The sequence below is a fragment of the Chinchilla lanigera genome, unplaced genomic scaffold (assembly GCF_000276665.1).
Source record: "Chinchilla lanigera isolate Chin_1 unplaced genomic scaffold, ChiLan1.0 scaffold00081, whole genome shotgun sequence".
Taxonomy (NCBI): domain Eukaryota; kingdom Metazoa; phylum Chordata; class Mammalia; order Rodentia; family Chinchillidae; genus Chinchilla; species Chinchilla lanigera.
The window spans coordinates 76323-87960 of record NW_004955482.1 but is presented as its reverse complement, the minus strand read 5'-3'; the positions used below and the strand labels follow the sequence as shown (position 1 = coordinate 87960).

Genomic DNA, 11638 nt, shown 5'->3' with positions numbered 1-11638 from the left:
CGTTTTCTTGAGTATCCTCCTCCTTTGTTTGAAAACCAAATAAATACGGGCCACACAGAGAAGTCTTTGGCTAAACTCAGAGAATACTGAAGTTGTAAAAGAGTTAGTCCCTCCTGGAGCCCTAAAATCATTTCCATTGTCTCATTTATTTAAGCCTTTGCCATCCACTCGCTTGGGAGATTGCGGGACTGATCGCCTGCAATAACTAAGGGTTATTTAACCTGATTTTCGATAGAAGATTAAAATGCAATCTTTATTCTCAGCAAGGTGAAAAAACTGGCAAGTTACGCTTATTTCCCCCGAGTTTCTTTCTTTTATTTTATTGATTGATTGACTGATACTGGGAATCAAAGTCTTGTGCCGCTGAGCTATATTCCCAGCCCGCTCCCTAGTTTCTTTAAAGCTACACTGCAGCTGGGTGTGCGCCTGTGGTGGAACATTACCTATCTAATCTACCCTGTGAGCTTTGTACAGAAAACAGCATGCATCATCTAACAGCTTGACACATCCCGAAGAACATCACGTCACAAGTTTCTTTCAAGAAAAAGCATACTTTATCCGATCTCATTGACCACTAAGATTAATCTTACATATTTGTTCATCCACTTTCCCTGAAAGGCAGGTTTCTGGCAGCGCCAGGGGCACTGGGCCTTTAGAACAAGAACATCACCGTCAGTATACAACAGCACGGGGCATCCTTAGCACTGAGGAGGCCGCCTGGCCCAGCGACAGCATCCTGGACGACACTCCCAGGCCCTTCCACGCTGACACCGAACCTGAACCTCGGCCCCTCGCGGCCTTCCTGCAGCGCAAAGAACGCTTCCCTCCCCCACGTTCCTTGACTTAGGGCGAATTCCCTTAGCACCTAGCGAGGCAGAATGCCAAGCCAGCACTAGCAGCTGATTACAGCAGAGAACGAACGAAACAATACCTAAGGCGTTCAAGCAGTGTAACCAGGACGCACGCCGAGCCGAGGCGGCGACACTCGCACTGCGCATCCACCGCCGTCCCCCGAGGCGGAGTCGAGGAAGCCGCGGGACGAGTAGCTCCTCCTAGTGCCTGAGCTGTCGGGCAACCCTTCCGCCCGCTCCCCGCAGCTGCACCTGCTTGCCCGGGCGAGTCGCTCGACCCCGTCCAAAGCAACGCTAACGCGGCTCACCAATGGCTAACCCGTGCGGGAACGCAATTACCTGTGTGGTGGTAGGAAAACAACGGGGCTGGGACTACATTTCCCAAGATGCCCCGCGAGGCGCGCAGGTTTGTGTCCCGGGCGATCCTCAGTAGGCGGGGCCCGGGAGGGTTTTTGACGGGCCTTTGACTTTGCGCGCATGCTGAACTGGTGGGTAGTGCGAGCCTGAGTGCGTAGGCGACAGGGCCGTCGCGTGCTTGACGTCAGCCGCGCGCTGCTTGGACGAGGCAGGCGGCCGGGTTGGTGGGGCGCTGCGGCTTTGCGCCCCCCTTGCGGCGGTCTGGTGTGGCTCTGGCGAGTGGCGCGCGCCCAGGGCCGTATCCTGGTTCTCGCTCGCTTTGCCGCGGCCGCTGCCTCAGTTCTGGGCCGTCCGCCGGATCTCGTGGAGCCCCCTGCAGGTACACGCGGGGCGCCGCGCTGTTGTGGGCTCGCTGTCACGCGCGCGACGGCATTCTCAGGCGTCTGTGCTCCGCGGGCACAGGCGTGTCTCGGCGGCTGTCCCCGAGCTCTCCCGGGCCCTGCGGGCGGGGACGGGGCTGTGCGGCCTGTGGCGGGCGTGGGCTGAGCCTACTTTGAGGTCCAGGTTTCCTCTGAGGCTTGCATCCCATCCCGAGCTGACCTTGAAGTTTCTACAAGGCCTCCCTGGCGTCAGCTGAAAGGATGGTCTCTTTGTTAGAGGAGGGCAGTTCTTAATAGTGCGAAGAAGTCCAACGTGGTTTTTAAAAAATACACACTATTGGCCGAGCATGGTGTCACACACCTGGAGTCCCAGCGCTCTGGGAGGCTGAGGCAGGCTGAGGCAAGGAGGGTTGCAAGTTGGAGACCAGACTTAGAGACCCCCGTCTCAAAATAAAATCTCTGAGGATGTAGCTGAGTGCAAAGATTTTGGGTTCAATCCCAAAATACACCAAAGATAAATAAAAAGTAAAAGAAAATGCATCATCAGATTGTGTTTGTAGTTATGTGCCACATTCATTTAGCAAATAGTTCTACTTTTAATAAGTTTGATGGCAGAAATGGGAAGGATAGATTTCTATTTCTTGGTCTAATCTTTTTAAATTTTTTTTTTGTTGTTTGGGAATCGAACTCAGGACCTTGCACTTGCCAGGCAGGCACTTGTGCTGCTCAGCTATATCCCCGGTCCACTCTTAGTCTGACCTTGAAAAATATATTTTAAAGACCTTTTCGCATATTATTGTATTTACGAGTCTCCTTCTCATCAGTACTTTCAGTTAAGGTCAAGCAGAATTGTGTGGTCTTAAAAAAGAAAATAAAGTTTGTGTCTGTAGTTCCTAGCTTCCTCATCTTAAGCTTTTTATAAGCAATCAGATTTACTGAAAGTGTGTGCTTAAACTACTTTTGTTTTCAGGGACGACTTTTAAGTTTAATTTTTATGTTTTGGACACTAGATTCTTTAAACTAATCACATGATTACTATGTCATCTAACATCTAATGTGTCAAAGATAAACTTAGTATTAATAATGCATATATAGATGCCACCGAAAGTGTATGGTGGTAAAGAATCTTAAATCTAGGTATAAATTAATAACAGAAAGAGGTGAGAGAGAGAAAATATGTCACACAGAATGCTAGTCAGTAAGTGTTAGAGGTGTTCCCTGTAGCTGGTAAACTGAGAACTACACAGCAGAACTCCCCAGCCCCTTTTAAACCACCTCTGCATTGACCTATTTTTATGCAGAACTGCTCCTTTTCTGTTTCAGAGTTGTTGCTCCATTTTGCAGAGCCTCCTGAACAGTGAGGCTCCTGCCTCTTCAAAAAATATCCTTCATTTGTTCTTTTGTTCTTCAGCTTAGTGGCTATTTCTTGAGCTCTTGCCATTTGCCAGTTGCAAGGGCAAGGAGTCACAGTACAATTCGTAAATTAATGCAGGATGTCTCTTCGTCAGTGTTGTGTGTAAGCATTGCCTCAAAGTTCTGCTTAGGACATTATTTAGATATGAGACTTACCTTCTAGAAAAGAAATTATAAAACTTTTAAAAATTAAAGGAGTTTAAAAATTATTAAGATAATTTAAATCACCAACATGTATAAGAAAGTTAACAACCATCAAGTTGAAGTGACTGGAAAAGGAAACATATTAATAGATTGCCTTACTGCCCTCCATTACAAGTTAGCACAAACCTTTATAAAAACGTTTATTCATAATAGGAAGATGCCTAATGTTAATTTTAACTAGAAATATGTGTGCATTTGACTTTATTTATTTTTTGCTTTTTGACACAGGGTCTTTCTGTAGTTCAGGCTGGCTTTGAACTCATGTGAACCTCTTGCCTTAGCCTCCCAGGTGCTGAGATTATTGGTATGTGCCACCTCTCGGCAAATATATATGAATTTTATGGAAGCACTTAAAAGCCTTTCTAGCAGATGTAAAATAAGAATAAAGGATAAATAAGAATGAAAAGTTTAGTTTTAAATTGTCAAGAAAATCCAACAATTTTTTTTAAAGAACCCTGATGAGCCCTATATCTTCATGCCTTGTAAAATTGTTATAGAAGTGATTCATTCCTTTTCTTTACAGTTTGACTAGAAAATAGTCTCTTAAGGAGAAATAGAAGTAATAGATTTCCCTTTTTGGGTAGTCCTGGGGATTGAACCCAGGGCCTTCACACCAAGCTACATCCCCAACCTCTTTGTAATTTTTTATATTGAGGACAAGTCTCACTAAGTCACTAAATTGCCCAGACTTGGACAGAACTTGAGATCCTCCTGCCTCCGTCTCCCAGCATGCTAAAATTAGAGTTGTGCACCACAATGCCAAGCTTGATTTCCATCAGGTAATTTAAGCACCAAAGCCTTAAAATAACATGTAATAATAACATATAGTTCAAATAACATTTTAAGTTTTTAAATCATTGTTTTAAGGGGAAAATTTTTCATACTGTCAGCATTTTTGTTCTGCCTATATTGTTCTTTGACCTGCAGTACTCTTCCTAGCATGTCTCATGTGAGCCATGGCTCTTCAGTTTCCAACTGTGTGTGTGTATGTGGGGGGTGTATTGACTGCTTTTTCACTCTGTGTATATCTCTTTGACTTGGAGTGAACATCTAAGAGCATTTTTGCTTCTTTCTGCACAATACCTTTCTCCTGTTTGATCCTCATTGTGAAAATTGAACATACAGCTAATTTGAGAGTATTTTACATTAAATACTTATCCACCCCCAATCTAGACCTACCATTGTATTATTTACATTTCAATGTAAAATGCAGTCTTGGGTACACTTTGCCCCAAAGCTTGAGAACACACTTTTTTTTCCCTTTTTTTGCAATGCTGGGGATCAAACATGCTAGGCAAACACTGTGCAACCTGAGCTACATTCCAAGCCACAATGCGTGTGTATTACTAACTAAAATCCAATAGTTGTTTGTTTTGATGTAAAATTTACATAAAGGGTACAAATCCTATGTCATTGCTATTTGAGTAGGTGCATGATCTTTGCTTTTTGTGTTATTAAATATATTTTGGCCATTTCTGCTGGCTCCAGAGTTTTAACTTTGTGGCTGTTGAGTACTTTTTACTGATCACTCCTTGACTTTTGCAAATTCTTATCAAACAGTGGTAAACTTAGAATTTGGAGAGATCTTTGTTGTCTTTTATTAAGAAGCATGTCGTCTGTATGTCTGAGTGAAACAGTCTTGGCTTGCCCTTACTAGTTCCCGCACTAGCCCTCAGGTACTGGGTGTTCAAAACTAAGATAGTGGGGAGCAGACAAGGTAACGTGGGTTCTGGTGAGGCACTGGCAGATACCAGAGTGAGTGGATGTAAAGTGTAGGGCACTGTGCTAACCTCTTTCAAGGATGCAGAAGCAGATTGTCCCAATTCTCATTATCCTATAAGACAAATATTAGTGTAAAGCCAAGTGTTGAAGAATGGGAAAAGTGCTCCATAATTACTGATGAGGGGGAGATGGGAAGGCTTCATGGAAAAGATAGTATTTAAGAGAGCGCCCTGGAGTGTCTGGGACAGGTTGAGTAGTTGTCAAGACTCAGAATGCAGACAGTTGTGGCATCTCTTTGCTAAGTGATTTGATTGGAGAAGGTTGTGCAACCACTTCGTCTCGGGTGGTGACTTTCAGAGTCCTTTTGCTGGTACTTGAAGCATGTAAAGTCCACCTCTGCCCTTATAGTAGGCAAAATAGGCCCAAAGATGTCCTGAGAACCTGTCAACATTGTATGTGGCAAAAAGAAAATTGCAGATGTGACTCAAAAGGACTTTAAAATGGAGAAAGATTACCATGGATTATTTCAGTGGACCTAGAGTAATCTCAGGGGCACTAAAAAGTGGCAGAGAGGGGCAGAAGGTGAGCGTTGGGGGAATGTGACTAGCAGAGAGGCACAAAAAGCTGTGTTACCTCCAGCTGTGGTGATGAGGGCACAACCAAGGAATGAGATGCCTCTACAGGCTGTGTGTATGTTGGGGGAGGGTTGCAGATCCTGCCCTGGAAGCTGCACAAGACTGAGCCCTGTCAGACCTCCAACTCCAGAACTGAGGTTGTAAATGGGTCCCATTTAAAGCCATGCAGTGTGCTGGTTGGTTATGGCGGCAGTAGAAAACTAGTGTAGACCCCTGTTCTCAGGACTGTACAACACAGAAGAGGGGCCTCTTTTCTCCTCTTTGTCTTCTCACTGACTCAGAAGAAGAAAAGAATGGTTGTAAATTAAATATTTGTTTTTGGTTGCCACATGTGGTAGAAAATGCAGGCCTTATTGTAACATTCATATTCTCATATTCAATTATCATGTTTGTCTTCAAGAAGATTTTACCTCTGAAGGTAAAATTTTACCTTTGAAGGTAAAAATTCCCTCTTTGTAAATTTAAAGGTCATGGTGTGGAATGGTGTTGGCTGTGCAGGGTCATAGAATTTGACCCCGTTTTGTATTGTTCATATTCCTAAGAGAGCCTTCTAGGTTGGGGACCTTTGACTGCTGTTGTGAGCTACCTGAATGCCTTTTGATCTTGGTGTTTACCTTATAGACATCCTTCATAGTTTGCCCTGTCTTAGTGGGAAGATTATTGGATTCCAGAGGACCAGAACTGCTGCTTATCTTTTTTTTTGTTTCCTAAACTGCAGTGACCAAATAGGAAGATGGGCTCTGAGCTCCCTGGTGAAACCCAGGAAAAGGGTGCTCCCCGAAGGCCAAGATCCATTATGCTTCTGCAGCCAAAAGCGGGAAAATAGTAATGCTGAACATCGCCAGGCAGAGGATTTGGAGCAGCTTTCCTCTGAGGGTTGCAGTTTTCTAGGACTTTGCTGTGTGAGCCAAGCCTTCCTCAGGCTTGATGTTCTCTTCCGGTGCCCTTCACAGCACACTGCCTGTGCCATCCACTCCTGGGCATCTGTGACTTCCCCAAACAGTGTAGCCCCTGGAGCATTAAGCCCTGATATCCTTCCTCTTGACTGTTGCCTCTGGGCTCCTGGCTCCTTCGTATCTTGGTTGTCGCTATACCTGCTCTTTGATGTTTTCCTCAAGTCTAGCTCCTTCCTAGATTCATATTTTTATTTATTGTCTCTCTGTCTCCCTCCTGCCCTCTTTCCCTCTCTCTCCAGTGGTAGTGGTAAAGCCTAGCTTCTTTATATTGCGCTACATCTCCAGCCTTTTTATTTTCTATTTTGACACAAGGTTTTGCTAAATTGTTGGAGATGTGCCTGAACTTGTGATTCTCCTGCATCAGCCTCTCAGAGTGCTGGGATTACAGGTGTGCACCATCATATCTGGCTTGGATGCTCATGTTTGTGTCAAAAAGAAGGCCTATTTTAGATAGATGAATCTCTCACACTGGGCACCCTCCTTTCCCTTCCTGTGTGGAGCCTGCACACTCAAACTCCATGCCAAGTTCATTCCCCTGTGTGTCTTTACCTTTGTTAGGCAGTAAGTGCTGCCGGAGGAGAGTATAGTAAGTAGATGGATATGAGGAGTGTACCTGCTGTAATCTTGACTTGTGTTTTGTCGTCTCTTGTTTATCCATCATTTTGTATCCAGACCCATACTGCCCTTAGAGCTCATAGCCAGCCTTCACTGATATCTTTATTAAACTGTCAGGATCCCAACTATCCTGACTTGTACAGTGCGGGAGAAAATGAGGCATTTCTTTCTCCTTCACAAGTCTGGTTTCTGCACCCCAGCCTCTCCCTGACTCTCCTCTAATGCCAGCCTCCATGTCTGTCATTTCCTTCTCTGTACACAGACATGCTTGTCTTCACTTGACTCTACCACCTCTTCTAGCTGTGCTCTTTTCTTCTTTGCCATCTCCAGCTTCATACTTAACATGGGATTTGTCTGCTTTGTTTTGATCCTACCCTTCTGAAAAGACCCTGATCTGGATCTTTTCCTTGTCTGCTGGTTTTTTGCTACCTTTGTGGTCTTCTCTTTTCCTCCATGTTGAGTTTCTCAACAATCTAATCCTGGTCCTACAGTTTAATTTTTTAAGTTATCTTGGGCATGTTTTTGTCTGATATTGCCAGTTGATACCTTTATTAAATGTCATTGTTTTTTAGTAGGCTTAATGTGAATGATGCTATGAGGTTGTTGGTGGGATTATATGGTCTCCTTTAGGGTCTTCTCTCCATCTGTCTGCTTTATCTCTGTCTCTTAAATCTGTGACAAGAGTCTGGAAAACGTGGGCCTCTGTGCATCTGTTGCAGAGTAGCATGAGTGGGTACAGATAGAAGAGAAACAAGGAGGCAGATGCCATAGCTAGGTAACTTCACATCCAGTGACCCTCCTGGCTGGGCCCTTTCTGGATTTACTCCCAGGTGCCAGTCCCATTCCATAGTTCCTGTCATCCTAACTCCTCCCCATACACTATTCTTCACTTGGTCACGCAGAAGCCACTAACCCTTCCCCACAGCCCATCCATCAGTATCTAGGATATACCCACCTCCCAGAAGTGCTGCTCCTGACCCACCCAATAACCCTGTGTGCCCATCTTCTGGATGATTGTGAATGTTCTGCTTAGCTTCTTTGCTGCCTTATGCTTCCCTATGGCCCATCACTCAACTGTCCCTAGAATGGCATTTTTAGGACATTACTGATGTTTCCCATCGAGAAGAGTCTCATTTCTGAGAATGCTGTGTTGGGCTCTGTGCGCCAAGCCTCGATTTGGCTGTACACACCTCCGTCCTTGTTTACTTGCTCGTTTGTGATACTCCATGCTCCAGCAGCATTGAGACCCTTCCTGTAACACAGGGTAATGCATTTGATCACATTAGTTACCAAGCTCCTTTACCTGCCGGAGACCTGGACCGGTTCTCTATAAAGCACTAGTCTTTGCCAGGTATCTCTTGTGCTTCTGTGGCTCCTTGGGCATGGTGCTATCATAGCAGTGATCTGTTCTTTGGTGTCCATTCTCACTTTCTTTCCACTCTGCTGCTTGAGGGCAGGGATAAATGTTCACATTTTTATCTTCAGATTCTGGACAGAGCCAGGCACATAGTATTCAGTTTATTAAAATGGAAGAGGACTATCCTGATTTCTAACACTAAGATAGTTATCAACATACTGACAATCTCCCAGGAGCGAACAACTTCCCCCAGTTCCTCTGTCTTTGGAAGACTATCAGTACTCCAGAGAAGTCTGTACTGGTCAACTGGACCCCTGTGTAACTGGTAACTGGATCTCATTATTCCCAAGAAATGGTGGAAAGTGAAGAATAGTTAAAATAATGACTGAGATCAGTGGTTCTCAAATTTAGCTGCACATTTTGAATCATCTGGGGAGCTTTTGAAAAAGTCTGGCCCCTCCTCATTGAAATAGAAGATCTTAGTGTGGGACAAACACCTGGTAGTTCCTGTGTTCAACCAGGGTTGAGAACTACTGGGTAAGTACTGGTCTCATTTACCCAGAAATGGCTGTCAAGGGAAATTAGGATGAAGTAAGGCCTGTTGCAAGCTAATTTTTATTTTAAAGAAAACTGGGAGAGGCATTGAGATGAATCTTGCATGTCTTTTTAAGAGGCCATATGCATTTAGGTTTTTAAAATAAGACCTATTGAAAAATTTATTAGTGGCCAGCAATTTCCTGCCCCCTTAGGCATGTCTATTTGCAGATAAACCATTTGATGAACAGTGTCTCATTGTATTGACTTATAACTGACCTTATTGTAACTTCACACATTTGTCTTAATTTTATCTGTGGAACAACTGAATATAAGTATATGTGTGGCATAGGACCTGCACATGTGTGAGGACCATTCTCTTAGATAATATTTGTGCAGACTATTTCACTTTTTACTCATTGTGAAAAGTGGGCTCTGTGAAGCATAGTCCAGTTTCTGAATGTCCGTGGCTCTTTTTGGACCCTTAGGATATACTTGGCATATTGTAAGCACTTGGAATATCTGGTGCAAGAAGGAAAAAAAACCTTAAAAACCATATGGATTCATTTCACTCTGTCCTGTTAACTATGGCTTCTTAAAACGTACCTTGTATCCCTGTGTTAATATCTACGCAAAGTACGTATAGAATCCACTTTTGTATCTTGATCTCACATCTTGTGTACTGTCAGCTAAAATTTGTAACTTATTCTTACTCATAGTTTGGGGATTGAGAACAGAATAAGGCATAGATTGTACCTGGTATCAGACTTTTCTCCGTAGTGACATGACCTTCAGGGAGTTCTGTGTCCTGTGTTGTATACTTTGTTTCTTCAGTCCATTTTCGTTCTTGTGTTAGTGGCTATGGGGACAAAGAGCAAGGAAGGGAAGAGTATTCCTGGCATAGGAACAGCAGAGGTAAAGGTGCTTAGGCTATTCAAGTGGTTTCTCATGACTACAGGGAAAAATGGGGGTGATACAATGGAATACTCAAGCTAGTGAGCGGAAAAAAGGGTTCATCCATACAGGACCTAAGCACATCCTAAAGGGCTTGGTCCAGTTTTCTATAGTACTGGAAGTTTATACGGGAAATTTTAAGCAAGGAATGAAAGTTTTGTGATTTATGAAGATACTGCTACAGTGGACACTTGAAATGGAGGAAACCAAGGTCAAACAATCCAAGTAGGAGTTCTCTGATTCAGGAGTTATGAGAGCCTGAGCCACTACCATGCAGTGGGAATCTGTGGAGGACATGGATGAGAAAGATATCTGGGAGCATGAATTTACAGGTTATGGTGACTAATTGGATGCTAAGGGGACAATCTAGAAAGGCACTTGCATTACTGGATCGCTAGATGCCATTGTAAAAATTCACAATATTTCTTACCATGAGTTCCTAGTGTTAATATCTGTTTGTTCCACTTGATAATCCTATGAGGCATGTTCTCTTTTATCCCCATTGTATGAGGAGACTAAGATACTGAGGGGTTAAGAAATGAAGTATGGAAATAACAGAGCAGGAATCTGAACCTAGGCAGTTTGGCTGCAGAAACCACACTGTCAGCCACAGTTGGAAGTCACTCCTGAGATTAGTGGAAGAAGGTAATCTGCTGGGCCTCCTGGAGAACATCTAACTCCTGAGTTTTGGGTCTAGCAGCAAGGTCTTACTCCAGTAGTGAGAAGTACTTAGCCCTGTGCTAAGTACTGGTAAGTCCACCTAGCAAGTTGTAAGAATAAGGCCAAAAGTTTGAGGCCAGCCTGGGCAATTTACTGAGACCCTGTATCAAAATAAATAAAAAGAAGATTGGGTTGTAGCTCAATGGCCTATATCCTAGAGCACTTGCCTAGTATGCAGGCCTTGGGTTTGATCCACAGCACTGCACAAAAAGTGTAATAGCAAGTACAGTTGTGGACAGTGTGTAATACTTGATAATAAATGATTACTAGTTTATTTGCTTTTTGATTGCTTTTTTATTTACTCCCTATAAAAATGTTTCCTGTTAAACAGTATGCCATGGTAAGCTGGCAGCAACTTCATTCATCTGTTTGCCACATCTCAGTTGCATACAGAGACAGTGGTAAAGATTGACCAGTACCATTGTTTTGCTGAAGTAAATGTGTTCCCACAACAATGAAACCGCCTAGTGATGCAATTCTTAGAGCCAATCCCCAATCCCCATTGATAAGTGACACACGCATGGTGGTACTGGAATAGCAGAAGAGGGTAAGAGTAAAGGAGAGACGATATATGTATATGGAATTTTATATATACTGAAAACCCACATATCAAGAAACAAGAGGAAACCTAAACACATAAAACTACACCAAAGAGAATTAAAATCAGATTATGTTAAAGGAGCAAATCTTAAAAGCAGCTAGAGGAAAAGTACATGCTGTGTACAGAGGAGAAAGGGTGATGCTGGATTTCTTACCAGAAATAATGCAGATAAGAAAAGTGGAGCTATATTTATAAGGTGCTAAAAGCCTTATAAATCATATACTTAGAAAAAAATCATTCAAAGATGAAGACAACCTAGAGAATGGGAGAAAATATCTATAAATCATAGGTCTGGTAAATGTTTAGTAGGTAGAATATATAGAGAATACTTACAACTCA

The 11638-nt window shown here is 43.3% G+C and overlaps 2 protein-coding genes across 3 annotated transcripts in view; one reads left to right on the top strand and one right to left on the bottom strand.

Moving 5' to 3' along the window:
* Positions 1-1269, bottom strand: part of Znf891 (zinc finger protein 891) — a 10054-nt gene extending 8785 nt beyond the window's left edge. The window contains exon 1 of one of the 2 annotated variants that reach the window (XM_013503581.1): positions 1191-1269. The gene's annotated coding sequence lies outside the window, so the exon portion shown is untranslated. Of the gene's footprint in view, positions 1-931 lie in introns of both variants that reach the window. The other variant, XM_005402936.2, reaches the window with a different exon arrangement.
* A 78-nt stretch (positions 1270-1347) lies between these two features.
* The window catches only part of LOC106146507 (zinc finger protein 10), a 32808-nt gene continuing 22517 nt past the window's right edge, over positions 1348-11638 (top strand). Inside the window, exon 1 of the mRNA XM_013503580.1 lies at positions 1348-1587. The gene's annotated coding sequence lies outside the window, so the exon portion shown is untranslated. The remainder of the gene's footprint in view (positions 1588-11638) is intronic.